This window comes from Podarcis pityusensis, assembly GCF_964106645.2.
Source record: "Podarcis pityusensis genome assembly, chromosome: 3".
Classification (NCBI taxonomy): Eukaryota; Metazoa; Chordata; class Lepidosauria; order Squamata; family Lacertidae; genus Podarcis; species Podarcis pityusensis.
In genome coordinates, this window is record NC_138026.1 from 71,857,673 (window position 1) to 71,884,805 (window position 27,133).

A 27,133-nucleotide genomic window follows, 5' to 3' on the forward strand; every position below is an offset into this window, starting at 1 on the left:
AGAGTGGCTGGGGAAACCCAGCCAGATGGGTGAGGTATAAATAAATTATTATTATTATTATTATTATTATTATTATTATTATTATTATTATTATTTTATTTTGCAGCACACTTGCTCTCTCTATATATATTCCAAAGATAGACTTAATATCACCATCCTTTTTTATGTATCTATCTCTGAGATATCATACAATCATCAAATTATAGAGTCGGAAGGGACCGTGAGAGTCATCTAGTCCAACCCCTTGCAATGCAGGAATATTTTGCCCAGCATGGGGCTCAAACCCTGAGGTTAAGAATCACATGCTCTACCCGACTGAGCTATGGAGAGTTCTCAACATTACGCAGCAGCCATGGGAGCAGGGGAAAGTTGTGGGGTGCAAGACAGTCAGAAGCAGCAGCCGTAGCAGGGATTTAATAGAGAAATAGGAGACCATCATCCATGATGGCTTAAAAAAAAGTTTTATTGTGGGTCTGTGAGAGAGAGAAAGTGTGTGTGTGGATGTGGATGTGCCTGCATGTTTTGGTCTATATAAAAATCCCTTTGGGAAATAGTAGTAAAATCTTCAGAAGTACATTTGCAGCTACATTAATCTTTTTTGCAGTGGATGCCTCCAGCTAGTCATCACACTGAGAGAGCACCCAAATGCATTAGAAGTGAGGAGCGGGTGATGCTGTAGTCTAAACCACTGAGCCTCTTGGGCTTGCCGATCAGAAGGTCGCGGTTCAAATCCCCACAATGGGGTGAGCTCCCATTGCTCTGTCCTGGCTTCTGCCAACCTATCAGGTCAAAAGCACGCCAGTGCAAGTAGATAAATCGGTACCACTGTGGTGGGACGATAAACAGCATTTCCATGTGCTCTGGCTTTCTTCATGGTGTTCTGTTGCGCCAGAAGTGGTTTAGTCCTGCTGGCCACATGACCCGGAAAGCTGTCTGTGAACAAACGCTGGCTCCCTTGGCTTAAAAAGTGAGATGAGTGCCACAACCCCATAGTTGCCTTTGACTGGACTTAACCGTAACCGGAGGTGAACGTAAGTAGAGGTACCACTGTACTGGATTAAACAGGGTTTGGGTCTGTTCCAGCAGAATTCCTCATATGTCCCTTATGTTCTTATGATGGTACGGAGTGGAGTGGGGAAATGAATAAGATGAAATGTGAATGTGCCTAAATGCTGTAGGAAGTGCACGGGGACTCTATGTGGGGCAGCAACTTTTAGTGGCAGCCACATAGTGAGTGTAAGATATAGTTTCATTCTGAAACAGGTTGAAAGTTCACCTCAGGCTACAGTCCAAGGATCATGGCGCAGCACCTCCATTTGGGCTCTTTCAGGAACTATATGCCTGTAACCTTTTCTGACTAGCGTGTGCAGGGAAGTGGTCATTATAATTCCAACTCATCTCCAACCATGAAATTTATTAATACACCGGTGATCTACAGATAGAACAAATTTCTTTTCTTTTCATGTAAAGCAATTAAACTTAAACTTGTGAAACATAACTGAGGTTAAAGAAAGGGCCATTTAGCAGCATCACTGGAGAATTTAAAAATCACCTTTTCGACACCGTCATGAAAAGGGGTTAATTCCATAAGTTTTCCCGGTCTTGATGCAATCTTAAGCATAAGGGCAGATTCATTTGTTCTGATTATGGTCATTTTTTACAAGGCTCATCTGGAAAATGATGGCATCTCTGTCTAATACACATTAATTTATACATCTTCTGCACTAGCAGTCAGGTATGCAATTTGATTCCCATCTTTCCCACAATTGAGATACAAAAAATATATTTTGCTAGCTGAACAGCCCAGGCTGCCTTCGGAAAGAAGCTGGTTTTATTTTTTTATTTTTTAAGTCTGAGTATTAAGGCAAAAGTATTAGCCATATTTAAGGCAGGTGGCTTAGAAAATGACTTTGAAAAATGAGACCAAATCCATACAGATTTATGGCACCATGGCAAGTGTGGGAGCAGCAATGACATTAAAAAAGCATCATTCCAGTCCTCAGCCTTATGTAGATATACAGCGATGTCCATATGAAATGACATTATTGCTGGTCTAAACACTATATAGTCCACTGAGTACATTTCCCCTAGCCTGCTTGCAACATGGCCAGGATCAGAGTACAGTTTTGGGGGTTGCTTCTACATTTTTTTATACTTTTAAAACAGGCTGATGGTTTGCAAAAGGAATAGCTATACCATAATTCAGTTAGCAATAAACCTTTCAGTTTAACATGTTGTGTTAAGGGCTTTTTATGCTCATTCAAGCTGCAAAATTGCAGCTGTGAAGGGCCACACTCTTAACAGACGCATTGTTTAGACTATGTTGATATAGGATTGCACTGAACTAAGTCTTACTTCGAGTAGACCCATTGACCTAGATTCAGTGTTCTCTTACCATCAGCACAAGGGCTGTTGCACTAGCATAAGGGTGAGAATAATGATTTCAGGTACAACATGGTAGAAAGGCCCCTGCCTGGACACTCGTGACCCACAGCTAGCTAGAGTAGTAGATAACAGTGAGCTATGTGGAATAATGATCCCATTCAGTATTAGGCAGCTTCAGATGGAGACTTGTAGAGGAGCAGACTTCTAAGGGCAATAATTGAGAGCAGAGCTCATAGGGAGAGGCTGAGCATTAGAAATTAGTAAGCAGCACATCAAAAACCATTGAGGTTTAGCAATTGTACCTTCAGGTGCTTGTAAAATGTCAAAGGCTTTTGGGGAGTACTTGAAAAAATGTTGACCCTCCCCCAGTTGTCCCCTCTCCCAGCTGAGATCAGATTTGAGCATGGAATATATCATTGTGCCATGAACCAAATTTCACTCCAGTGTCTCCATGTTTGGTGTAGGGATGGAAGGATCTTTCCACTTTGGCTCTCTCAGTTTCTCATTCTTCCAATCTTCAATTCATTTCTCCATATTCCTTCAGCAATTGGGGGCGGGGCATGAAAATTCAGCAGCATTTTAGTGTAAAATTCTCTTAATAATACAGTTTTGACTAATGCACATATTTTTGTAAGCAAAGTCTCCTAAGATTATGCATTGTTTGTATTTTTACAAATATATTCATTTTTATGCACACTGGCCCCTAATATATCCCTTTTTGTAAATCCTGATTGGGTCGAGAATTGCACTGCAAAAATTGGATAAGTGCGAATTTTGAAGGGTGGCAGTGTGTCCATTCTCATATTGTTTTGGAAACTGCAGATTTGATGGATCTGCCTTTAAATGTGAACTGAATTGGATTTTCCCCTCATCCCTAGTGGATGTTCTTCTAGGGCATCATGAAACTAAAGAACAATGCTGGTCATATCCTTGCCCTTTCTGCTTCATCTGTAGAATCCGATGCTATTATCCCACAAAGGGGCTTTGTGAGACCAGGGCTTAATTAATTTCTAACATGCTTCATCATAGTCATAGACAACTTTGACAAGAATCAATAGCAAAGAATTTTGTTCAGTTAATTTGGCTGGCTTCTGCAACTCATTTCCATTCATCACTTTTGAATGAGCAGGCTTTATTTAACATGTTAATTCTTCCAGCTGTTAACATACAACTTTTGGAAAGGGTGAAAACTGAGAATAAACTGTTAAGAAGCTCGTTTCCCTTGAACAAAAATATTCTTTAATGTTAGAAAGTAAAAGGAAAGTAAAAGGAAAGAAACTTATGAAAACAGGAGCAGTTACCAAACTGAAAGGAATTATGGTTCCCCACAGGTTTATGTTTAGTTTTGAAAAGGTTTGACTATAGCTGTTCTGGAGCAAGATCCACTATCAAAGTCATCAGTTGCTGCTGAATCCCCCCCCCCCTTAAAGCAACATTAAAAGTGACTTTCAGGATTTCTGGGGAGGAGCCACAACCCTGAAACAGGTATCACTACTGTTTACTTGGGTGGAGCTTTCGGTAGGGTGGCAGTGAGGTTGGGGCTACACCAGTATAACTTCTGCCACCCACCTGGCACTCCCTCTGGTTCAACCACAATGCAGCCAATTAAAATGCAATTTTGTACATCTTTTCCCATACACACACACACACACACACACACACATATATATATACATAGACATATGCATATACATATACATATACATATACATATACATGTATATGCAAAGAAGGATTCCAACCATAGTTCAGTTCACTATGAAATGCAGACCAAGCAAATCCCACCTCCACCCCCAGTGGTGTCTCTCCTATGCTGGAAGACTGGAAGGAAGAGCCAAAATCAAAATCATTTCACTTTCCCTTATGGTAAAGCTAGGGAACCTCAAACCTAGGGGCCAAATGCAGTCATACTGGCCTCTCTGTTTTGCCCATAGCATACCTCCTCCCCAGCCATACCCCTTCTCACCAGCCCAAACCCCTCACCGGCCCTGCTTTGCACCCTCCTTGAGTGTTTTTGCCTTGCTAGAATATGTCCCTGAACTCCGTCCATGCCTCTTGCTTGCTTGATCCAGCCAAAGACTGATCTTCTTGATAGTCCATTCCCTCTCCCACCTGGGTTTCCATTTCCTCCCAATGCTCAGCATGCCCAGTCCTCTTTGGGCTCCCCTTTTAGCCTTCCCTTTTATTGTACAGCAGCCTGTGGGTGCCTGCCCCTGAACACCAGGAATCAAGGTTTGCAATTCAAAAGCTTTGGGATCATTGTCTGGTCACCTAAGGGAGATTTTTGCTCACCCCAGGCCACTATGTGAATGGCTACTTGAATGCTTGATGCTATATTTCTTTATTCCAATCTTGTTTATTCAATGATAAGTATGTACGGTACATCTATATCTATAAATCACCTTGCATCTCTTTTATGAGAGGAAGCCTTTTAATGAATAACAATAACATCTGTCTGAGAATAATGTTTCCGGGCAATGCTGGAAAATTAAGTCAGAGGAGATTGCTCTGTGTCCACTATAATGGGGCTTCTAGTCATTTTTCTCAGCCAGCAGAAGCTGGCTGTAAGATGCTCTTATGTATGACATTACACTACTGCTTCCTCTCAAAAGAAGCCTGCCATTTAGGTGTTCTCACTTGTGTGGCAGTGAGCTGGAAGCGTACACAGTATGAGCAGTCAAGTGAGATTGCACAAAGCACTCTTGTTTTTATACAGTGCAATGCTCTTTTTTATTAGCGAACAAAAGGCAGAATCAGCACTGGATTTATGTATAAGCTAAACAAGCTATAGTTTGGGGCCCCACTCTCTTGGGGGCCCGCAAAAATGTAAAGGAAAAAACACACCCAGATGTACATTTCCAAAATATAAGATAAAAAACAAATAAAATAAAACCTACATACAGTTAGAGCTTAATAATTATTTCACTATTAATATAATTCTTCTTAATTGTATTTCACTATTAATATAATTCTCCTTAATTGTATATCAGTTCAACAATTGTATATCAGTTCCCCCCATAGCAGTGCGTAGCCGCTGATTTACAAAAAAATGTGTTTATGTTATCAATACTGTTGGACTACAAATGCCCCAGGCTTAGCCTGTGTGGTGCACCCCTGACTGTATTGCCTCAGAATGCATTTGGGACACCACTCACCTGAATTCACCTCAGTGTTTTCAATGCACACAGAAATCTTTACCCAATAGGGAGAAGGCCTGCTTAGATCCAGTACACATAAAACCACGGTGTAGCGATTTGAGTTTCAGACTAGCCCCTGAGAGACCACAGTTCTGATCCATACTTGGCCAGGGAGCTCCTTTTATTTATTTTTATTTATTAAATTTGTAGACCACCCTATACCCGCAGGTCTCAGAGTGGTTCACATGGAGCAGCCTCGAGCCAGTCACTGTTATCTCAGTCTAAACTACCTCATAGGGTTGTTTTGAGGAGAAAATCTGTGTCCTTGAGCTCCTTGGAGCAAAGGGGGGGGGGGGGGAGATATAAAAATGTAAAAATGAAATAAATAAAGGAGCCAGCTGAGCGCACACTCTCTTCTCCTCCAAAACTTTAAACACTTGGGGGGCAGGATCCACACATCGCCAGTCATCTACTCTCAAGCCTGCACCTCTACATTTGAAAACATCTTAGATGTTTCTGTATTGTCCTCTGTTTGGACAACATCATTGTTACAGTGGGCAACACTGAGCCCAAAGTTTATAAATTGTAGTCTGAGCATATGCATATTAACTAAGGAGAAAACAGCCCTAAATTCAATGGGCTTTACTTTCAGCTTGGTATGTTTAGGATTGTAGCCCCTCATTTTTATTTTTAAGAACAGTGATTTCTTCCACCACTTGCTGATTTTTGTTTTCTATTCCAACGCACAAGCACTCACACTGCAGGTGATCTGGTGGTACAAAGCCTTCCTTTTCGTTTTGCTTTTCAGAAGGAAGAGCGGCTGTGGTTACGACAATTTTGTAACCTCATACTTTTTTTCTTTCTCTGAGTATTCTCTCCCCCCCCCCCCCTTCACACATCATTTCTGGGATAATATATCATGCCTTCCACCCTCTGGAGCAGCTGGCATGATACTATTGAATAGATGCAGCACATTGATTCTTGACTGCTGGGAATTACCAGCTGGCACAGTGGGTAACAGGATAAGTATTAACTGTAGCAGATAGAGTTGTTTCTCCTGTACAGGAAGGGGTCCCTCAAAAAGTACTCTGGAGGGATGGATTTCCTTTCCTTTAAATCTCAACAACACAGGAAATTTGTCTTTTATAAGTACATTATGAGATGCTCTTAAAACGGGATGTTTTCTTTGGTGTTTACTTTTATTTCTTCCAGATCCATATTTAAAAATTGCCTTCTTTCAAGACTGATTTAAAACTCCTGCAAAACTGCTTCAGCATTGTGAGAGTGGAGGAGCTCCACCAGCGACATCACAGACACTAGCCAGTAGTTACCCACAACTACTGTGTGTAGAATTGGCTCTCTTCTCCCCTCTAAGAGCAGAGATAAAATATTTCTTGGTTTGGTGCGGAATGAAAACCTGCACCTGATCTGATCTGATCAGGGCACACAGTACAACAGGGGAGATAAAGTGCATTCATGTGGGGAAAAGGCTGTTGTGGTGTACATGAGTTCAAATGCCCCTTCAGATAAGAAGCCAGTTAAGGTGAGCTAGGGCCAGCCACCATCCCTGTCTCCTTAACAGGTATCCTCCATACCTCTCAGGTAACCTACTCTTTTTTTGGTTGGGGAAGGAGAAATCAGATGGCATCATCCCTTATCTAGTTCTCCCAGGTGGAAGCAGCATAGTATCTTCTTAACCCATAATTTATAATAGGGTATGGACGCTCCTCGTCCCTGACCATAAAGCCTCCATTCCGTTGTGCTGTCTCTTGGGTTGTGCTTTGTGTCTATGGACCCTCAGAATGCCTCTTCAAGGGGGAATACCCCTGGAAGGGGACTTAACTCCTCAGGCTACCATTGCCTCCACTTGTCCTGTGGCTATCACTCTTACAGCAATGGCTGCTGTGGTTGTGGCTGATGATGACCTAGGAACTCCTACTCTTCCCTTACCGGCCCTCAGCAGATAGTTTTGGCCCCCTTACTCCCCCGCCATGTGTGTCCTGTAAATTTAGAATGTCATGGGGCACTGTGAGAATGCCAGAAACCCACCATCACCAGTTCTGCATCAGTTCCAGCCTAGCTATCATTGCGTTCCGTCAATAATAATAATAATAATAATAATAATAATAATAATAATAATAATTTATTTATTCCCTGCCCATCTGGCTGGGGTGCTGCAGTTCTGCAGTTCTGCAAAGGGTATCTATCCACCAGGACTCTGGCAGTGGGGATAAAATTTATGCCTCCCTGAGCTCCTTGGGGAAGGCTGGAGTCAAAATGTAATAAATAAATTGTGCAATCATCAAAAGCATTTAGGTTTTCTGGCTAAAGCGCAGTAATCCCAATTTCTCCGGGAAAGAGCTTGTTCAGCCGGAAATAGCACCAATTGCTAAGGACTCCTTGCATCTTTCTAGTTTGCAAGCTGTGCAGATGGCAAAATAAGCTGGAGCCCTGGCAAAGGTGGAAGAGATTAGATACTCTGCCACATAATCCTTCTTGGTTGAACGCTGGGAGGCAGGCAGCTTAACACAAAGCAGTAAAGAATATATATATACCTCCTAGTAGTCAGCTCAGCAGCTGCCATTACCTGTGTTTCAATGATGCTTTATCTCTGCTCCAATGTAGCACTGCTGTTTAAGGACATAGGCAAACCTCTCTATTTATGTGTACGAATGCACTCTTGTCCCAGTACAGAGCCACAGCTGTGGTCCGGTGCACACACAGAGCGCTTGCACATGGGATTCCTCAGACACAGTTTCCCTTGTACATACCAGTCTGCCTCTTTCATTAAACTGAAAGTAGAATTCCTTGCAGGCATAAATCTGCTCCAACAGGATTTCCTGGACCCAGGACAGTGAATATGAATTGGACCCTCTGAATTCCATGTAATATATACTAGAGCCACCTAATTGTGTGGTATACTACAAAAGTGAGTGAAGGAAATAATGTGGACATGGAGGAAAGTGCACAAGTACTCCAGTACACAGGTAGACTATTCTTCTCCATCCAGCCTTAGGCTAGCAGCAACAACAAAAAGCTTCCCCTGTTTTCCTGATGCTCTGGGAGGCCTCCCTGCAAGTCCCAAGTGGGGGAAGTTGGCACTCCTTCCTCTGATTGCTTAGCAACAGCGTCCTTTAGCTGCAGCTGATGCTCTATATCCGCCTTAGATCATTGCCTCCACAGTTTGCTTTCTAATTTTTGTCATAGATGCTTGAGTGACTTGCTTTTTCAAAAAGCTAAAAGTCCAGGGGCTCTGCTGGCTCAGGTCCCAGTACTTATGAGCCCTCTTGTACCCCTGCTGTTGGTGGCTCTTCTTATGAACACCAGAGCTCACATCCTCTGTGGTCAAAATGGTTGTCATAATAATTCACTGTAACCAACCCTTCAGAGAGCCCACAGGTACTCCAAAGTTCACAAAGAAGCCAATGCCTGGAAGGGATTCTATCTTCATTTGAAAGGCAGGGACAGATAGAGAGAGAAAAGACTACAGAATAATAGAATTGTAGCAACAGAGGGGTCCCTTGGGGTCATCTAGTCCAACTCCCTGCAATGCAAAGTTCCCATGTTCTTGTTAACAACAAACTTTCAGATTATTAGTTCCCAATGATATATATAAACTTAGGGAAGAAAAACCAAGTGTTTCTTTCTCTTTGGTAAATATTTGGCATTGAGATGACATTGAGAGCTGATTGGAAAATACCATTTGTGCAATATCATGCATGGCAGCTACAGCTATTTATCATTGCAGAAACCCATTTCTTGAGATACACAATATCTGTGTCATCCCTCCCCATTTTTTTGCAGATGTAGTTAAAGAAAAGTGGATAATCATTCGATGAGGATGAAAAAGTTGCCATACTTGATCAGACCATTAGTTTATTTGGCCTCGGGGACCAGCAATACGTGATGCTTGAGAGGAAGACAAACAGCCCATAATAAGCCTCGGCTGTTGGGAAATGCTGCACACGGGATAGAAAATTCCTTCACACTCTCTCTAGGCCTTATGCACTGAAGCTTGAAGTCTGAGTCATTATCTTAGCTTGCATAGCTGCAAACGTTATTAATGATCCTAACATTACCAAGAGCTTCTGAAAAGCAGTTATGATATTTTTCTTTATGACCTCCCGAGGCACAAAACTCCCGCATGGACTATCTGCTTCAATGCAAAAAAAAAAATATTTAAAAAAGTATTTTGTTCTAGTGAGTCTAAATTTACTGCCCTCTAATTTTATTGAATGTCTGTTTGCTCTCAGATTGCTGTGGCGGCACAATAATGGAGTGGAGCAAAGCCCCTTCTTATTACATTTGGCATCATGCAAACACTCAGGAGTTAAAATTAAGAGTGGTTCATGTCCCATCTCTCCATTAAAACCAAAAGGAGGCTCTACTATCTCACTTTAATTGGAAAACAAAACACTTACCTGGTTATACACACACACACCTGTTATATAGTTACTTCTAGACCCCTAGACATCCATATTATGCAGGCAGAAAAAGTCAAGGTTCACAGGCACAATGAATGATTAAAAAACACACCAATTTGCCAGAAAGAGAAACTATAAAGGTGCCTAACATAGAAACTCCTGCACTTATTGTAGACTTCAACTAGCTTACAATGCCTGAACATTTCACCTAGTTCTGTGAAAAAGAAAAAGAAAAGTTATAACCTAGGAGTAAGGAAACTTACCCTGAGGGCCAAACTCTCACATGGCCAGCCTTCCAGTGGCTCATGCCAATAGTGGATGGAGCCAAAGACAAAAGCAGGAAGGCCAAATACAAATGTGGGCAGAGTTTTTGTACAGTCCAGCCATACAAATGTCAGAGGTTTGTGACATCTATCCATCCAGGCGAGCAAGAGGCATGACTGAGGTCTGAGGACATGTTCCACTCCAGAAGGATGCAGAACAGGGTCAATGAGAGGTATAGCCTGTGGAGGGGGCATGGCTGGGGAGATTCCTGAATAGAGTGGCATGGAGTGTTGCATTCAGCCCCCAGGACTAAAGTGTTCCACCTGTTACAGCCATCTGTTCATTGTCCCATTTCTTCTTCTTCTTCTTCTTCTTCTTCTTCTTCTTCTTCTTCTTCTTCTTCTTCTTCTTCCTCTTCAGTAATCAGTCATAGCTGAGTAAGATTGTCTTCCATATACATAGTTTTAAAAGTGAGTCCTTAAGTGACTGTGGAGGCCAATTCTGGATCCACAGAGGGGACATAGGCCTCCACAGTCACTTAAGGACTCACTTTTAAAACTATGTTTTAAAACATGACATCTTTGGTAAAGGCTGTTCTCCAATTGGAGCGCTCGCAGGCCAGTGTTTCTCAGTTGTCGGTGTTTATACCAACAACTGGGGAAACCATGGGGAAACCATTTGGTGCTTTGAATATCCCAGAGTGTGGTTCTTATTTGAACCCCCTGGCAAAGCAGACCATGCAAGTCCAATCAGCCCAAGTGGGGTCTGAACTGATTCTTGCCTTCAATGCTAGCTTTCAATTCCTAGCTTGAATTCTCATTCTCTCTCGCTCAAATCTGATATTTTCAAGATCTCAAAAATTCAGCAGTTTCCTGGAAATATAAATAGTCCTATAAATCATTTCAGTTAAATAAGTAAATGCAAAATTTTCCACTATTACTCTGGGACATGAATTGATCTAAATGATATAGGCCAAAGAGATTGACTTATCCTCCATGTCTTGCATAATCATTGAGGGCTTTGTATATCAACAGCTGAGGAGCATTAGGTAGAAACTATAGCCCTGTGAGATAGGGACACAGGTGGCGCTATGGGTAAAACCTCAGCGCCTAGGGCTTGCCGATCGCATGGTCGGCGGTTCGAATCCCCGCGGTGGGGTGAGCTCCCATCTTTCGGTCCCAGCTCCTGCCCACCTAGCAGTTCGAAAGCACCCCTAAGTGCAAGTAGATAAATAGGTACCGCTTTATAGCGGGAAGGTAAACGGCGTTTCCGTGTGCTGCGCTGGTGCTGCGCTGGTGTGCTGCGTTGTGCTGCGCTGGTGCTGGCTTGCCAGAGCAGCTTCGTCACGCTGGCCACGTGACCCGGAAGTGTCTCCGGACAGCGCTGGCCCCCGGCCTCTTAAGTGAGATGGGCACACAACCCTGAAGTCGGACACGACTGGCCCGTACGGGCAGGGGTACCTTTACCTTTACCTTTATAGCCCTGTGAGAGCTTTAAGAAGCTCTTCCACATTGGTGGATTCTGGTGTTCCAAACGGAATTTGGGATAATTAAAGAGAGGCAACAAGTTTAGTAACCAATATAACATCCACACAACAATCCTCCATAATTGAAGTCTTAGAAAAGGAGAGATAGGGAAACATATATTTCTGGTCCATATAACTTTACAAGTTTTTACCCATTATTCCATTTTGTAGTTTCCACATTATTCTGTGAATTTTTATATAAAAAATATGCCCCTTGACTTCCATACTCAACAGTGCAATCCTGTAGCTCGCTTCTTAAAAGCCTCCTTGCATTCAACAGATCTTATTCCCAGGTAAATGGATAGAGGATTGCAGTCTATATATGTATTTTCTCTAAAAATACATATTTAATTGTGTGTTTTATATGTTTAAATGGCTGAGAACTGTGTCACAACATTCAGAGAAATAAGAAATAAGAAATTCAGTGACTAGTTAAGGTCCAGTCTGGACTCTAAGGGGTAGAGATCAGGTCATATCATATAGTAATTCACCAAGTTCTAATTCCTCAAATATCCATATGACTCCATACATGCCAAATGAGAGTCATAATAATTAAGTCATCCTTTTGTTATTGCCAAGGCAAAAATAAGCACAGTTTGAGTAATTTCCTTCATCAGCCAAAGATAGTGATTATTGTGATTATTATACCAATCATTCTCAGAAGGGAGATCACTGTATAACTAAGACCACTGTATGTGCAACTTCATGAGAGTATCAAAACCATCACAAAACAGAAGCATGGGCAGGTAATTATTTGAAACCACACCTCCACAAGGATGCCAGGTTATGTAGTATGCCAGTCTGACCATTGCACAAATGTACCCTACTGAACTTTCAAATTCCTTTAACTAGCATTCCAGAAACCTAAGCCAAACCATGATACTTGAAATATAATTCTTCTGGAGAGAAAATCCTTTTAAAAAATTTATCGGCTAAAAGGAGAAAGCTGTTACTATACCTGTTTGTCTTATTTAATAAGGGAAATCCTGCCTGTGGAATATCTAGCCCATACATTTTTACCATCTTGAAACATTTTGCACCATTAGGGATGTATTTATAGCCACCAGTAAATGAACCGCCGCAAAAGATTCCATCTCATGTGTTTTCCCCTCAAAGATTTTTATGTTCCTGCTCTCTGAAATAAAATATATAACTCTCATGCTTGCCTTATTATTACTTAATCTATCAAGGAATTCTGAACAGTTAAAGCTTCTGTAAATCCACAGCAAATGAAATAAAATAACTAGAAGCAAATTTCCCCCACCCTTCTCTTTGGTGGTAAAAGTGTCTATGAGGAAAGGGATGATGAAAATTAATGTATCTCTTTAAGTATCGACAAACCTAGACACACAATTTTGTTTTCAAGTAAGGCACCAGGCAGTCCAAAAGCAACAGGACTCTCTATGAGAAGAAGGGATCTATAGACATAAATGAACACCTTGGGGAGAGTGAGCAAGAGCTAAGACTTGAAGGAAATATTTTATATATGTAAAGTCTTTGGCTTGATCTTCTATTTAAAAGCTCTCAGACAGACGGGTTGTGCAAAACCGCTGTCTGTGCTTGCAGAAAGCTACCTGCCCATCCCTGTAGATTAGTGGTTCTCAGAGGGTGTGGCAGGAGAGGATGGCAAGTGTGGTGGGAAGATTCAAGGACAATTAAAGAAACATTTAAACATTTCAGTGTAGCATAGTATAGTGTCAAAAAAATTTTTAATATAATTTGCAGAATATGGATAGATATCTTTTCAAAATCAAGCATTGCTCGGAGTTGATTCTCTCCCCCTCCCCATTGTATTTTTATCAATAAAAAATTGGTGTGGTGCAAACAATATTTTATTCTGAAAGTGTGGCCCAGAGAAAAAAGTTTGAGAACTACTGCTGTAGCTAGATGAACCAATGGTCTGACTCAGTATAGCCCTCTTCAGGCATGCATTATCACATGACTAACATCAGGGGGCAGCAAACTTTTTCAGCAGGGGGCCAGTCCACTGTCCCTCAGACCTTGGGGGGGAGGAGGGGACAGACGGACTATATTTTGAAGGGAAAAAATGAACAAATTCCTATGCCCCGCAAATGACCCAGAGATGCATTTTAAATAAAAGGACACATTCCACTCAAGTAAAAACACGCTTGTCAGGGCTGCCTCAAGTCTCAGCTCACAAAAGACCAACGCCTATCTCTTCTTATATACAAAAGTGTTTATTGCAGTTCATTGTTTGCTTCACATCCGAGGCGCGCAGCCCTACGTCTGTTACGCTTAGACCGCTGAAGTCCCCTCTGAGTCAGTCCCTCCCCTGCACCAGTTTAAGAGGCTTGCGCTGCTCCACCTCTTTCTCTCTTTCCTTTTCCGCAGGGTCTTCCTGCCCGCTGGGGTTTCGCCCCTCCTGGATTCCTCTGACGCGGAATCCCCAGACTGCTCTTGCCCCCTCCTGCGGGCTTTGGGACCTGGCCCCTCCTCCGGGCTCCCTGTACTTCCGCGCGCCTCTACATTTGAACTTGGCGTGCGCGCCCAACCTCTAACCTTCCTTTTGACAGCTACACTACTCCCTTCACTACTCCCCTCCCCTTCCGGGAGGGTGGCTTGCTCCGACCTCCCTCCCTTCTCTGCTGCCGGAGCTGCTTCCCCTGATACACTGGAACCTCCACCCCCTTCGCTGCACTCTGGCGGGGAGGCTGGTCCTGACGCCCAGCTGCCACTTTGGGATCCCCCGCTGGCCCCCTGCTCCTGACACGTTCCCCCTGGGGCTCCCCTGGCCTTGACCACCGGCGCCCCCTTCTGGGAATCCTCTGATTCGCTGGAAAGACTCATGGAATCTCTTGAGTCATTGTCATCCTCTTCCTCGCTGTCCTGGGACTCATCCCCATCGCTCTCCATCTCCTGCCTACCCTGTGCCTCTGTCCCTGAACCCCTGACAACGCTGATTCCCGGACCGTCCGCAGGCCAGATTTAGAAGGTGATTGGGCCGGATCCAGCCCCCGGACCTTAGTTTGCCTACCCATGACTAACATCATGTGGAGGGAGAAAGCTGAGACAAGCTTGCTTACCCACCTGCTGTCTCTGTCATCTTTCGTGACTGTAGCGAACAACCCCTGCACATTTTAGAACCTTAATTTTTCTAGGGTTCCAAAATGTGCTGGGAGAGTTGCACTTTTGTAACTCATAATTATTTAAATATGCATTCAAAATCCTTTACTCAGGGTCTCTGGAGGGTTCACGACAAAGAAATGACACAGAAGCAAGCAGCATAGCACTCACAAACATTAAAAATAGCAATAGTCTTTCTCATATGTGCATACATATACATGGCAAAACTTACTTTCATGATGCAAAGCAACAAAACAGATCACCATCCTCTGCCTTTCAGGCTTTCAGCAGAGAACCTCTCCACTTGGTCACTATCCCTGAAGCTTAGTCTTGCTGGCCACAGAAGAGAAATTGTCCTCAGCTCTACAACAGTCTTCTCAAAATGGCTGTCGGTGCCAGCTGCTCAACAAGTAAAATGAAAATAGCATCAGCCACTGCCATACTCTCCTTTGGTCAGAAAAGGTGGGAGGCCGGGCATCCAATGAAATATTAATATCAATATTAATATCAATATCAATGTAGAAAAAGCTGAGCCAATGCAAACAGGAACTGAGCAGGAAGAGTAGGCAGTATTTCTTCTTTTTTCAATTTTTTTCAATTTGTTTTTTACCAATACAAATTTACAGTCGAACAGTTTGTACAATCATCTCTTGAGATTCTCTGAATCTCCTGACTTCCCCCCTCCCCTGCATAGGTCCTTATAACAATATTTAAAGCTACATATCATTCCGTCCTCCACAGTTTCCATTTTTCCAAATTATCCATAGTCTCCATCACATTACAAGTGAGTCTTAAAGTCCAGCTAAAGTTTTAATTTGCTTACAGAGTAGGCAGTATTTCTAACAACAGCAACAACAACAACAACAACAACAACAACAATTGTATTTGTACCGAGCCCATCTGACAGGGTTGCCCCAACCACTCTGGGCAGCTTCCAACATACCATATATAAAAACATTTTTTTAAATCACACATTAAAAAACTTCCCTATACATGTACTATATTATGAATGTTTGACAGAATATTTGCTGGGATCTTTTGCTGGTGCCATAGGAAGTACAGCTGGGCACCCTGGTGCCTGCGGGTGAAATGAGGGGAGGCCCTGTGGTAATGGGTCAAAAAGGGTCAATAAACGGCTTTTGGGAAACCAAAAGTTTTTAATGGAAATGTGACCGGAAGTTAACAGCTGGGCATATGATCTTGGGATCAACTTCAACTATTCTGAACAACAGGAATAGCCAACATAGTGCTCTCCAAGTGTTGTTGGACTACAATTCCCTTCAGTGCCAGTGTGGTATAGTGGTCAAGAGCGGTGGACTCGTAATCTGGTGAACCGGGTTCCCATCTCCGCTCCTCCACATGCAGCTGCTGGGTGACCTTGGGCCAGTCACACTTCTCTGAAGTCTCTCAGCCCCACTCACCTCACAGAGTGTTTGTTGTGGGGGAGGAAGGGAAAGGAGAATGTTAGCAGCTTTGAGACTCCTTCGGGTAGTGATAAAGCGGGATATCAAATCCAAACTCTTCTTCTTCTTCTTCTTCTTCTTCTTCTTCTTCTTCTTCTTCTTCTTCTTCTTCATCCCTGTGCATGGGCCATGGCTGGGGCTGCTGGGAACTGCATTCCAATACCATCTGGAGGGCGCCATGTTGGATACCCCTGCTGTATGCAGAAGTTATAAAAGGCTTTTTATGTAGCAATTTATTCCTGGAAGCATGTTTGTTCAAATGCATTGACTAATGAACTGAGCAATGTTATGTTGTGTGTTGAATAATAGATGTATTTGTCACTTGACTTCTGCTTCTGCTTCTGTTTTTAAAAAAAGGTTGGTTGAGGACCTCCTGCATTTCAGACTCATCATTTCAAGAGAAGCCCACTGAGTTATAGACAGAGCTATGGCTCCACAAGCTGAATCACCTATGGTGCTTGACTGGAAACCAAACAATATAAATGTCATATCTGTTTAAATTTGGTTGTGCTAATTAGAAACCTTATGGCGAAGATGATCTATTTGCAACACTGAGTGTCACTGCATGAGCTGTTCTCCTTCCATGGCTTTCGGAAATCAATCTAAGTCCTACAGGCAGTTGCCCAGGAATTATCGAAGTAAGGCCATTGTTTTGATGATAATAATAATCCTGCAAAATTCTGTCTCATTAAAGAATGGTATTCATTCTACCAAAAAAGGATTGAAATTCAATTCAGTTCACATTTAAAGATGAACCTGTTTAATATGCACCTTCTGAAGTGCTACACAAACTGAAACACTGCCATCTTTCAAATTCTCACTCCTCTGAATTTTTCAGTGCAGTTCATCAACCAAGGCTGGATTTAGACACATTTTTTTTAAAAAAAAATAATAATCAGTGAAACGCATTGTAAACCTCATAATGGAAAATCACGTTGGCGAAAGACAGAACTCTACAGTGCCATCTGGTGTTGCAGTTTTATAACACATTTAAAACACTTTTTCTTTACTAATGTAGCTGAGTCCCAAATAATGTGCACAAAGTGCATGTACTATGGGGAGGTGTGCAAAAAAGTGTACATATTAGTGTAAATAGCATTAACATGAATTAACTTGGGGAAAATTGCTTTGCAAAAAAAGTGCAGAATAGGCAGTAGATTGAAATGGGAAAAGAAAAGAAACTAAAATCAGCAGATCCACCCATCCCAAAACCTAAGTAGTGTGCCAGGGTGATGAGAGTATTTAGCAGGCCAAATTACAACCTTGTCCACACCTCCTCTCTTTTGTATGTGAAGCAAAAACCAGATGGGGCAAAGCAGGGGAAGAATTTGCGACCTACATACTAGGAGTAGCATATGTTCTACAGGTATGCCTGACACCTCCACCTAGGGAACAACAACAAGAAAAGGATTCCTGATTTGCAAGCCCTGGATCATCAAAATGTTTATGGAATTCTATAACTGCCTATTGCAGACTAAAAAGGAGCAATATAGAAAATATTCAGTAAACTGGAGAAAATAACCCTCTAGAACAGGCACCCCCGACCCGTGGCCCTCTAGATGTTTTGGCCTACAACTCCCATGATTTATTTTTTTTAATAATATTTATTAATTTTCAACCATTAAAACACAACGAAACAGAAAGACAAAAAAAAGAAAGAACAAAAAGAAAAAAAAGAAAAACATAAAACTAACAAAGCATAACACAAACCATTTCAAACACAGAACAATTTCAATGTCTTATCTTTCATTCCCTTATTTCCACGACCTCCTCACACCTCCCTTTCTGTTTTCCACTTCTATTAATTATTTCAGCAATTCCTTTCCATCTTCCTCTGTTTTCTATCCTATAATTATCTTAACATATTCTAGCCTTATTTTCCCTTTAATACACTATTAATCTATTTATACTTGATTCCTTATAGCATTTCTACTAAAGCCATATAACTTCATTCCAACATTTTTCTAACATTCATTATTTTTACAGTATTTCTATCAATAGTCTTAAACTTTTCCCAGTCTTCTTCCACCAGCTCTTCTCCCTGGTCTCGGATTTCTGCCAGTCGTTTCCGCCAATTCCATATAGTCCATCAACTTCATCTGCCATTCTTCCCGAATGGATAAATCTTGTGTCTTCCAGTACTTCACAATGAGTATTTTTGCTGCTATTGTTGCATACATGAAACAAATTCTATCCTTCTTTAACACCAATTGGCCGACCATGCCCAGGAGAAAGGCCTCTGGTTTCTTCAAAAGGGTATATTTAAATACCTTTTTCATTTCGTTATGAATCATCTCCCAGAGTGTCTTAATCCTTGGGCATGTCCACCAAAGGTGAACTCTAATCCTCAAATTCGTCTGTTTTTCCTTAAGTTCAGTCATAGCGAGCGTCAACTTATGTTCATCAAATTGCCTCTGTAGGGCTGGGGTTCTCTTTCTCTTTCTCTCCAGTTGTGTTACTTTACCTTCAGCAGCAACAGCTTTTTCCCTGACTTCCTCCACAGCTTGCCATATCAAAATAGGTTCTTGTATCAATTTCTGGGTGGTTTCTGTATTGGTATTATCCATACTCCCTGCATTCAAGTCAACCTCAGCAGTTGAAACATCCATTTTCGCATTTATCATGTCCATTTTCCTGTGAAGCTGATCCAATGAGTCATTTATCTTATATAATGCAGCCACCAAAGCCTCTTCTGTCGACATTCCTCTTGGTTTCAAATATACTATTACAAAGACAGCAACAAAAAGGACAGGAGGGCCTAATGATAGACCTCTCCTGGATTGTTACCAAGTCCTCCCAGACCTTAATGTTTTGTCAGCAGTTGACTGGTCTGTTTTTCCTCTTCCATTTACCATAACATTTGAAAGATTCAAGGTCAGTCCCTGAGTCTCACGGTTTTTAACTTGCAGCTGGAAATTCCCCTAGTCCAACTCTTGTAAAGCAACCAGTTTCAAAGGCTTCCACTAGGGGAAAACAGTTTCTATTTGTAATAGTCAATAGTATCCTCTTTTAAACAATCCAAAGTTAGTTTCAAATTAGTTTCAATTTTCAGTTACTTTTACTCCTTTTTAAAGCAGCCAGAGACAGTAGAAACAATGTATTTCTCTTATTTAACTAGCTGTCAATGAACGTTCTAAGCGCTGTCAATGAACATTCCAAAAGACGTCAGTCCTACTAGCAGCCCGTTTCCAGGGTCAGAGCGGCGGTGTTTTAAGTCTCTTCGCTCTTTCCCGCAGGCATACTCAATCCGCAACTTCCCCGTCTCTTCTCCTGCCTCCAAGAGGGGGTTTAATGTTCTTTACCGTTGGAAATTTGATCTTTTACAAAAGACCTTCCAGGACTCCAGCTTGCAACTTCATTGCCTCAGTCTATTTACAAAAGGGGAAGGCGGACTTCCTGTTTTGAACCTCCCCGTTACGATACCAAATTAAACTTTTAGAAATCCAATTATTCCGCTTCAGCTCTACTCACGGGTAAATACTTTAAAGTCAAATTGTCCACAGGAAAAGGTCAGCGCTCTTCAGCAACAGCTATGCGGCTTCGCTCCGTGGAAGAAGCAGACGATTCGATGCACTACGCCGCTCACCCCACGTCGCTCCGGAGCCCCAAAAACCGGGGTTCCCCGCGAGTGGGGGAGGCGCAAAAGGTGCCCGCCGAATCCCACGTTCACAGGCTTCTCCCGCCTGTGATTTTAACAGGTCTCCGCCTTCGCCGTGGCGGCCAGACCCAGATTCTCACGGAGCGGATTCCTCCCGGTCAGAGGAATTCCACCATTACCGGAGGCGCCTCCCCGGAAGTCCTACAACTCCCATGATTTCTAGCTAACAGGACCAGTGGTCAGGGATGATAGGAATTGTAGTACAAAACATCTGAAGGGCTGAAGGTTTGGGATGCCTGCTCTAGAATCTCTTCCTGCTCACTCACCCACCCAATAGCAGTCAGGATAGTCAGGTGGACCTGTCTTACTCTGATTTGTTTTGGCTTCTCCTTCTCCCTGAATAAAATTAATTCCTCTTACTTTTCAAGAGGCTGCCATAGGGTGGGGGAGGAGGAAATATCCCTTCAGTCTTCAAAATGCTTAAAATGCTTGATCCTTCATAACAGTGGAGAGGAGGGTGGAAAGGGCCTGAGTAAAATAAGCTGTTTAAAGTGGCTTGATATTGTTTTAAATGCATGGTGTCAACGTGGCCCTAGAATGCATGTTGAGTAATTTTATGCAAGGCAGCCACTGTGCCTGCAAGCTGATTCACTCCCTTTCAAGAGCACCTACAGCACATGCCTTCAAGTGCAAGCCAAACCATGCAGTCCAGGAAGAGGGAAGCTGGTAGCTAGTGGTGGGGTAGGGCTGGGTCTGAAATAGTGGGTCTGTGGAGGCTTCCAGACCCTCTGCCAGGGCCTGACCTGGCCACCCACTAGGTCCAGCCCAACCAAGCCAAATGTTTTCACTGTTTTTCCATGAACATTTTTGGCAGCATCAAAATGCACAATATCCATACATACATATTCCGAATGGGGACTGTTCACCTACTTGGGAAGCTTTGCCTTCATTCTGATTAGACTTTGTCCTCAGTGGCATAGTTACACAGGAAAATCTGATTGGCCATGAAGGATCATTACACGATCCCCAAGAGCCTTGGATCGTCTATGTGACTTTTCAAGAGGAAAAATGTTCTGCAATTAGAAGAATGAAATCATCTTGATGCATTAACAGATAGGGGGAAACTGGCTATAAGGGTTTGGGGGGGCAAACACCCCTCCTTGTTTTATTTTTTTTACTCCAAAATTAACATGATTTGACATTAAAATTAGACCTTCTGAAAAATACATGGAAAGAAAAGATGCACAGTGGTACCTCGTGTTACATATGCTTCAGGTTACATATGCTTTAGGTTACAGACTCCGCTAACTCAGAAATAGTACCTCAGGTTAAGAACTTTGCTTCAGGATGAGAACAGAAATCGTGCGGTGGCGGCGCGGCAGCAGCAGGAGGCCCCATTAGCTAAAGTGGTACCTCAGGTTAAGAACAGTTTCAGATTAAGAATAGACCTCAGGAACAAATTAAGTTCTTAACCTGAGGTACCACTGTAAAGTAAAAAAAATGGCAGGAGGGTGGAACTTGAAATATTTCTTGAAGATATCATTTCATTCCAGTTTCTACTCATTAGAAAATTCAGAGTTCTAAGTACTCACTGGGAAAGCAAGAAAACATGGGTTGTTGCTACAGTCTGCTAGGGGTGTTTGTGAAGTGTAATTAGCGTTTGTAAAACACTTTCAGATTCTTCGATGGAAGTGTAACATAGTCTGGTGAATAGGAAGTAGTGCCCAAAGCAATGCAGAGTGTTAATTAAGATACCCTTTAAGGTGAATTACTTATGGTAATTTTATCTGAAAAGCAGGCTTTCCCAACAATCACATCATCAAATAATACAAAAATGGAGTGTATGTTTATGATCTTTTAAGACGGCAAATTTGTTTTGATTACATCAAATAACATCTGCTTAGTTTTGTCTGTATTCAAAAGCACCATGCTTATGCATAATAATGAAATATTGCTTTTGTATAGTTCAGTAGAGGTGGCCAGCCTTTGTTTTTCTCTCATTAACAGAGTGACAGAGCTGAAAAAGCTAAGGATACATTTAAAATGTTGCCTTCCCCTTATCCAGAGTTTACTTGGGATGATTCATTTTCACACTGCGATGAAAGAATTTCCATGGGGGGGGGGCATTCCTTTTAGAACAACATGATGCCTCCCAGCAAGCAGTCCACAAATTCCAGTGAGTGACCAGTGCTTGAAAATGCTATTAAAATCAAAAGAAGAGTATATGCCAGGGTAGGTTTGCCTAAACAACAGCAAAAAGTTCTTAGTGATGAAAACAATACCTGCCTAATATCAGTGTGCAGTGAGTTCCAATGTGTGCTGCCACATTGAAGCATTGATTCACTGCAAATGCAGGACCGTTTCTGACTTGGGAACAAAATGGTTAACTGGACACACATGGAGTAAGGCAATCCTTTAAGTAAACTGGACCCAAGCTGATGAGGGCTTCATAATTGTATTCAGAGCAACAGGTTTTTTTGCTGAATCTGTCTGTAGGATAGTTTACTACCTTCAGAGAGTCTTTCCTTTCTCTCTCCCTTCTCTTGCCCTTCATGGAGTTTTCGGTAACATTTCAGTAGCGTACTACTGCAGATTATGCTCTCTGGTTGCACTCAGTGCCAGCAATAATGTTGTCTGCAGAGGCAGATCTTCCTCTGGCAGATTAGGAGTCTCAGATGAGCAGGGGGCAATTGACTTGTCAGAATATTTACCCATTTCAAATTGCCAGCTACACCCCTTAATGACTTTTGCAATAATAATACCAAAAATATAAAAAGTCTGTCACTGTATCAGCGGTGCTGCAGGGTATGTGGTAATAAGGAGGAGAAGATGGATTGAGTCAGGGGGAAGAAATCTTGTTAAAAACAAATTGCTGTGATTGACAAGATGAGCTGTGACAAACAGGTAGGAAAATAAGCAGTTCTGAATGGCTGAAAGTTGTGTTTGGGCTCGAGTTTTTGCTAGTCCAAAGTCCTGATACTGTGACCATTGCAGGTGCTTTATTTAAATACAGATCACATGCATCTAAAGTGGACTCCAATTTGTGAAAGTTTATGCCATAATGAATTTGCCGGTTTTTATAAGTTGCCACAAGACTCTGTAATTTGAAGTCACTCTCAGCACAGTTTGACCCCTAGGACAGAATGATGTGGAGGTTGGGGTTTTGAGTCTCTCTGATTAGAGGGCAAAGACACACAGAGGGAGGGGAGAGAGGGAGCTCTAGACTAAATAAAACCCCCACCACCCTAGAATTACAGTAGGGTAAATCAGTCACCACCTGTGTATTTTCCATTGTTATTTGTCATATCACATGAACAATCTTTTTTCTCAAAATCTGAAAATTGAGAAGACTGAATGAATGTCTGCCAGGACTGGTTAACATCTGCAATGGTTTCATGAGGAATGACTTTCACGATATAGATATAGATATATAGATATATAGATATACAGATATAGGATCAGACATTTCAAAGCTGCACCAGCAGCTACAGAAGGGCCATGTCTCAGATTGCTTTTCAGTTCTTTTCATCAGCTCTAGTGCCAGGATGTATGTCATTCATCCCTCTAATAGATGAACCGCTGCTGGAGCAACATTTAAACCCTTCAAACTGAGAATCAGTGCTTCCTGAGTTGAGTTCGGTCTCCTTGCATCTTACATCAAAGGAGAACATGTGCAATCCATGAGCAAGAGGGGAGAGGTCTGACGAGCAAGAGACCCAACATACAAGATGCATTGGCCCGATGACAAAGCATCAAGGTAGCAAGTGAGTTAGATAGGTGTGCAAATTTGGCAGCAAGGCAAGTATGCCAGGTGTCACGGTCCAGTCTATGGGCGATTGAAGTCCCAGCTGAGGACGTTGGGACAGGGGGCAAGATGGCAGGGTGGGAGCAGGAATGAGAGTCCAGAAGCCAGGGGTCCAAGGGTCGAGAAGCAAGGAGTCAAGAAGCTGACGTCTGAGGATCAGGAAGCAAGAACCCAAACGCAGCAAGGCAGAAAACGTGTTGCTGTGGCAAAGAGCCAAAGGGAAATGCTGACCTTATATCCCTTCCCAGCTCTTGCCACCAGGTGCAGTGAGTTACCAATCTGCCTCACCTGTGTCTTGCCTCTTCAGAACAAACATAGGAAGGCCCCAGTCCTGCAAAGGCCTGCTGGTCACAGGGCCTGGCTCCTGCACACACTCCTGACACCAGGGCAGTCTGTGACCGTATTGGGCACAACATCACATATATATGTCTCTTGGCTGGACAAGTTTCACAATTGAACTAGTGAAGTCTGTGTCCATTTGCCAGTCTCAGGATCTGGGAATCCCCACACACCTAGATCACTTTGGGTTTCATGCTATTGGAGGTCTACGACCAGAGGCGGTAAAGTCATGAATTTGCTCTACTCTCAGGGAGAAGCAGAGAACTTGAGATGTGGCTTCACACTCTGGGTAAATTACAAGAGATTGCAAGGTGTGCTGGTCCATGATCCCAGGATTTAACTGTTAATTGGACACTCCAAGTTTATGTCATTTTTTTTCTGGGGCTCTCAGTGACCCAAAGCAGGGCAGGCGGGAGGGGAGAAACTATTAGAAAGGAAAGCACCACAGGACTGTTGTGCACCTGTAGGGCCAGGAAGGGGCAGAAGAGGCTCTCCTGAGCACGCCCCCCCCTTCACTGTACTATTTTCTAAGTAAATAGATAGGGATTTCTTCAACCATAGCATCACTTGCTGTGGATCCTGCTACAGGCTCTGCCAACTAGGCTCAGTCATTCCTGCCAAAAGGTAGTCAATAAAACTTTAAATTAAATAAAAAGTGCTTTTTCTAATAATTCCTGACAGATAAGACTATAAAACAGCAGCTGGAAGTAGGATATTCACCGCCAGAAAGGCAGCCTTAAAATAGATCCTTCAATATGTTTTTCCTAAGAAGCCAATCACAGTACTGTAATAAAAATTATTAATGCAAAGATTTGGCATGCCTCCACCTGAAGGCAAATTTCCACTTCCAAAGACAGGACCTAAAGTATCGGAGAAGAAGCATGTTAACTTGGACTTACCAGCTCTGGAGTCACTATATTGCCGAGAAAGCTCAGTGTAAGCTACTTGGGACTGAAAAGCAGCAAGACAATTCACCGAGCGATCTTCAGGGGGTGTTCAGAAGACTGCATTATGCATAGATGTCAAGCAAATACATGATGCCTTATAATTGCTTGCTGTTCAGCTGGTCTTCAACACCCAGGACCTGAATGCTGAAAATTCTCTTTTTCAGCAATTGACAGTAGAGGAAAGTTTCAGGGGTCTTCCATTCAAGTCATATTGAGGGATATCCAATGTTAGTCATACGCATTGGGCTGGGTTCAGCTAGACAGTTGTGCTAGGAGGAGCAAACGCAGCAAAACCTATTAGTGCAACTAGGCTTTTCACTCCTCTCTTCCATATGCGTGCCCCGCCCAGCCCCCAGTCAGGAAAGGAGAGGGGAGATGCCAGAATGCTTGCACTGAATTCAACCTCCACCACGGAAATGGGAACTGTCAAAAGATGAGCCCTATTTGTGAGCTGAAGCATGGTTGTTCAAGACTGACCTTTGGGTAAGCTGCCAGGCAGACGCCACTTTTGGAAGGAGAGCAGGCAATGGTGTAAAACTCTGTGGATATATTTTCATGGGTGGACGTTATTTCTGACCATTCACATTGTTCTGATTGGTACCCGATTAATTAAACTCAATCCCTAACGTCAAAAACAGGGAACCAGGCAGAGGGCCTTTTCGGTGGTGGCGCCCGCCCTGTGGAATGCCCTCCCATCAGATGTCAAGGAAATAAACAACTATCTGACTTTTAGACGACATCTGAAGGCAGCCCTGTTTAGGGAAGTTTTTAATGTTTGATGTTTTATTACTTTTTTATTATTATTAATATTCTGCTGGGAGCCACCCAGAGTGGCTAGGGAAACCCAGCCAGATGGGTGGGGTATAAATAAATTATTATTATTATTATTATTATTATTATTATTATTATTATTACCTGTAGCAGCCCCACTGAAATCAGTGGACTTCACTAACTTAGGTGCACTGATTTCAATGGGCTGTATCCAACACTCATACAATATAGCTTTCCTGTCCTCTCCTCCCTCTACACTCTCAAAATCTGCACCAACCCTCTGGAGTGGATTTTGAGAGTGTGTGCGGAGTTGCAGGGGAGGGAGGAGCAAAGTCCCATTGCACGAGAGGAATTCTGCTGCACCAGCGGAAGAGCAGCATTGGATATGACCCAGTTGGTCTATTTTGAGCATGACTATCATTTATCATCGAGAGGGAAGGAGATGGTGGCCATTGTAATCTTTTATTTGCAGTTCTCTTGTTCAGCTACTCTCTAGCAACCTTTGTACTAAACATGCCATCTGTCAGTTGTCAAAATTTCAGATTCTGTTCTAAGCAGCTGATAGGAGACAACAGTTGGGAAGACTAATACAAAACTTTATGTGAAAGCTTAAACACCGTCTGATATTATATTCTTTTGAAGATCTCAGATGAAATCAAAACATGGCATGATGTTGTGCTACACTGTGTTAAGCAAAATGAATAATCTCTGACAAAAGAAGATCAGAAGGAAACGAGTTATGTATGTGTGGGTGCCAAAAGTATAATTGTTTGTGCTGGATTTTGCATCCTGCTGCTTGCTTCTAATATGAGATTTGTGACAATATATACAGAAACATCACTTAATAATAATCTGTTCAAAAGCTATGTAAAACTATTGTTTCATAATACTGGATTGCTCATAAAAGTGTTTATGAAGACTGCATGTATTCTCTTCAAGACTGACTGGTAAGTAATCAGGAATGTAATAACTTGAAATTCTTGCCATAAACAACTTAAAGCATCAGTGAAGCGCCTGTAGTTGGCAGATAAAGCAGGTTGTACAGCAGGGGTGGGGAGCTTGTGGCTCTCCAGATGTTGCTGAACTCCAACTGCCATCAGTCCCAGCCAGCACGGACAATGTTTATGGATGATGGGAGTTGTAGTCCATCCCTGTTGAACAGTCAGTCTTCATGCTACACACCCATTGAATCAGTGAGGTATAGTGGCCAGAATGTCAACCTTGGAGGAGGGAGATCATGGTTCAAATCTCCCACTCAACCCCATGTGACCTTGGACTAGTCACTATGCCTAGTCTACCTTACTGCTGGGGGAGAATTCACCCTGAGCTCTCGGGGGAAAGGATGTGATTAAGTTAATCCTGGCAATCTAAAAGTCACTTGCATTGTGGAA